Here is a 4,533-nt window from a genome sequence, read left to right on the forward strand (position 1 = left end):
GCGCTCTTCCTGATGAGGGTTAAGCAGGAGCAGCCTCGTCTCCCCATGTCCATGTTGCAGGCAGCTGCCTTCTGCTCACCTCCCACTGAGCAGAACAAGAGCCAGCCAGCTGTCTCCAATCCCAGGATTTTACAGGGATGCTGATAATGATGGGAGGCCCCAAGAAGCCTCCCTAAAGCAGGCAGGGCCTTGTGAGTGGGTGGTGGGAGGGATCAGGGGTTCCTCAGCATCTGTCAGTCCCTGGAGCATCTGAAGGGGCTCCCTACACCAGGAGGAAAGAGTGGGGCCGTTCCCTGTGGGATCCCAGTGCCTGGCATCTGCCAGTTCCTCTGCCCTCCCTCACAGACACCCTCCACGGAGCAGCAAAGCGCCGAGGGCAGAGGCAGCAGCCCCGAGAGCATTTTCCAACACAATTACATTCATTCACATTTACACACGAAGCCCCCAATGCACTGCTTCCCACCCCCACTCCCCAGCCCCTTCCCCCCAGCCCCTCCCTTCCTGCCCTCCCCGTTCAGCCACCCTCTCCCTCCTCTCCCTCCCCTCCCCTCCAAAGCTAAGGCCCCACAAGATCAGCACTGGGGGAGAAGCTTTTGACCGCTATGGGGCATCATCGGATGCCAGAGCCCCACCCTTGGGGATTGGCCCCAGAGAGCCTGCCCAGAAGCCCCTACTGGCTACAATGCTGCTTCTTCTCCTTCCTGGAGACCAAGGGGTCACCCTTTCTCTTTTGAGACCGTGAAGGGCCACCCAGCCCCCAAGCCAGGGATTGCTCCCCAGAGACCCTGAGCCCAGGCCCTGGGTGGGGTGTCTCTTCAGCTGCGGATGGGCTTCCGAAGAGACGTCGCTTCTTGGACTTGGTGGCAGGAGATGGTGCTAGGCTGAGGTCTCTTCTCTTAGCAGATGGGGGCTGAAGAGCTCCCTGGGGTCCACACTTTTCTGGGCTGAGAAGGCCCGAGGCAGGGACAGGGCTCTGGGGTAGCCACCAGGGCAGCAGCTTGTGCTGGGAACCCAAGAGGAAGGCCAGGCTGGGAAGCTCCTCCTCCTCCTCACTTGACCCCTGAGCCAGCCCATGTGACTCCCTGACAGGAGACCCTCCAGGCAGATCCAAGGCATCCTTGGTACCCAGGCCAGGGCAGGTGGGTCTGTGGTCCTGGGGAGGAGAGGTTGGCTGGGCAGCCCTCAGCCCAGGGGGATCCTGACATCCCAAAAGCACAGCATAGTCTTTGGACCTGGCCATGCCAGTGTGTGCTCTGCCTCGTCCCTGAGGGTCCCAGGCAGCCATCTGGTGTGGGCAGGTTTCCATGCCAACCCCTTGTTGGGGGTCAGGGACGTCTCTCTCTGCTCCTTGGCCAGCTGCAAACTCGGAAGAACTAGAGTCCAACCGGGCCATGCCATGACCAGGGGCTGCCCTCGCATGCTGTTTCTCCTTCCAGGGTAGGAGGCGCTTCTCCACTAGCTGCGGGAGGAAAGGGGGCACTTACTGGCGCTGCCCCAGGTGAGCAGGGCCCAGGGTGGTGGAGACCAGGGCACTTGGGCGGGAGGCAGGGAAGCCTGAGGCGGCTGGGCTTTAAGTCAAAGAGAAAGGGTGTGGCTCTGCTGGGCATCCCGTTGGGCCTCACGACAGCTTGCATGCTGACTCCCTTCCCTGGCTCCTCTCCATCCTACTCCCTCTGAACCTGCATCTTCCTACCCCGGAGTGGCTCCCGAAGAAGCCAGGCATCCCCAGCTGGGGGCGGTTAGACAATCAGGTGGGCCTTGTATGCTGGGTCCCTCCTGCCCCTGGGGTACCTGGGCAAGGATGAGTCCTTCCTCCTGCTCCAGCTCCTGGCTTAGGGCCAAGAAATCCATCTGCGGATCTGGGGAAAGCAATTCTTCCAGGAATCGGGGGTAAAGGACGGCCTCCACCTGGAAACAGAAGGAAGAAGGCGTGAGCCTCCTGGGCAGGGAGTAGCCTGGAGCCAAGGACACCTGCAGGAGATGCAGAAAGCAGTGAGCACCCTGTCCCCACCCTCCTGGGGCTGTCTCATATCATGGTGACCACCAGCTACAGACACAGACCACAGACCTGGTAGCATACACACACACAGACAGAGACACACAAACCACACACAGACACACAAACAGACCCACATACGACACAGGAAAAGACACAGACACAGGTAACATACACACTCCACAGTCACACCCACACAGACACACAAAGACACACAGTAACCACAGACACAAACAGCAACACACAGATACACACAATCACATACATAGACACTCAAATCCATGGAAATACACACACTGCCGAATAGCTAAGGAACAGAGCTTAATTCCAAGGACCTGGGAGTGCCACCCCCTGGAGTCACTCCAGTCCAGCCCACCTTGGTGACAAAGTCTTTCTGGGAACACAGTTTGTCAATGTAGCTCAGGAGGCCCGGGTCTGGGGGCGTCCAGTCCTCTTCCTGTGGCTGCTTCACTTCGCCCTCTTCCCATTGTTTCTCGGGCTCCCCCGTGGCCCCGAGGGAAGGCCCCAGCATCCCCTCCATGATGTCCACATGCTCCTGCAAGCACTTCTGGGGGAATCTCATCAGGGACCTCGGTCTCTGCTGATCTCTGCGGCCTGGGTATTGGCAGGCAGGCCTTGGTCTCCACTGGCCTCTGGGGTCTGGGTGGTGGCAGGCAGGCAGTCGGGGCCTTGGGGCCGGCCTTGCTGGGAAGGTACACTGAGGCAGAGAGGGAGGAGGACGGGCGTGGTGAGGGCCGCTCCTCCTGCTTGCACCACACAGGGGAGGGCAGGCCTTGGGGATGTGAAGTGGGTCCCAGCCGGGTGAGGACCACCTGAACCACAGCGCCCCTGGAGGAGGCAGGAGGGGCACATCTGAGACAGCATTGCTTGGGAGGAAGTTTGGAGCCACCAATATGCCGTGTTCTCTCCCCGCTCATCCCTACTTCCTGGGCAGAGCATATGTGGAGTTTTGGACAGGCGAAGGGAGAGAGTAGCTAGGAAACTTGACCAGGTCGATACCCAACATATGCTCCCGGAAGCTGTCCTGTTGGAGGGAGCAAATCCCCTTCTTGAACGAAGCATGGGGTGTGGGGACAGTGGCCTCCCTTGGCCCCTTTGACCTTTGCCGTGGCTCCCGTGGGAATGTGGGAAGCCATACCTGGCTGCTTGACCACCTCAGGGGCCGGGGGTCCTCGGGATTCAAGCCTCGGTGTGGCTGGAGGAGGCAGGCACTGGGGCCCCTTCATCCATTGCAATTTCTGAATCTGCATCTACTCTGCAGCCTCAAACTCCAGGAACCTGGGGGTGAAGGAGGCCCAGGCTGTGCTGAGAGGGTCCAGGCCCCCTCCCTCCAGGACCAGGCAGCGGCCGAGGGCAGGGATGGGAGGGAGTGCTTTGGGTGGGCTGTCCAGGCCCTCACTGGGTCCCATCCCCCAGTCCCAGGAGGGAGCTGCTTCCAGAGTTCTGGGCTCACCCTCCCTCACCCGGCCCCTGCAGAGCCCATGGCATCAACGGGGCTTCCTGACTAAAGTCAGGGCCACGAGGTCCAGGAGGGTCCCGGAGGACCCCTCATCTGGGTTTCAGCTGTCCAGGGGTGGGGTGTATGGCAAAAAGCATCAGGGATGATGCCCAGATGCAGGAGTCCTGAGGCTGGGACTGTGGGCCCCTGAAAGATAACCCAGGGGCACGAGGCCTGGGAGACCCCTGGTCAGGAGGAAGCAAAAGCTGAGCCCAGAGGACAGGGCCCCTTTCCCCTGAGGCTGCTGTCTGTCTGTCTTCATGGAGGGGACTGCCCAGGAGCAAAGGCAGTCAAGCCAGAGATGAGTCTCACGGTGTCATGGGCGCAGGTCTCCCCAACCCAACTCACTGGCCAGGCTGGGATGGGAGAGAATGACTTCTGGCCACTGCTGTCAGGAGCCTGCACCCCACTCTTGTGTATAGTCACTAGTGTCCCTTCTCCCCATCCCCACAGCTGGAGGTGACCCACTTTGGGCTGTGATGCTGGCTGCTCCCACCATGACCTCCCATGTCAAGGCAGGGGTTGGCCCCAGGCCAGGCAGGGGGTGCTTCCCAATAGGGCAGGACAGAGACCCCAGAGCACTCTAGGTGGCAGGAGCAGCTTCTTGAGGGAGCCACGGGCCCAGAGCGTCCTGTGTTTGTCCACACCCTCCTCATGCTCTACGTTGAGAAGCCACCATGGCCACCGGGCCTCTGTCATTCACTGTCACCCTGCCATGTGGGCCCTGCTCCCAAGACCCCAGACTCACTTTTCCACCATCTTATAGAAGATCATCCGGTCAAAGTTGCTCGTGTGCTGCCATTCCCCATGGCCCGCCACAGTCCCTCCTCCAGGGTCATGGTGGGCTTCCACCGGGCCAGGGATCGGAGAACTGGGCTGTAAACCAGTGCAGTCAGTCCCAGTCTATAAGCCCACCCTTCATCCCAAGCCCACCTGGTCCCAACACCTGGCCCCTGTCCTCCCCACACCTGTCCTGCCATCTATCCCTGTCCTGTTCTCCCATGTGGGCTCCTCAGGC

The 4,533-nt window shown here is 60.6% G+C and overlaps 1 pseudogene; it reads right to left on the bottom strand.

Annotated features, from left to right (window-relative positions):
* Window positions 1-670: 670 nt before the first annotated feature.
* On the bottom strand, window positions 671-4,495 carry LOC115831157 (annotated as a pseudogene).
* Between the last annotated feature and the right edge of the window lie 38 nt (window positions 4,496-4,533).

This window comes from Nomascus leucogenys, chromosome 18 (assembly GCF_006542625.1).
Source record: "Nomascus leucogenys isolate Asia chromosome 18, Asia_NLE_v1, whole genome shotgun sequence".
NCBI classification, from domain to species: domain Eukaryota; kingdom Metazoa; phylum Chordata; class Mammalia; order Primates; family Hylobatidae; genus Nomascus; species Nomascus leucogenys.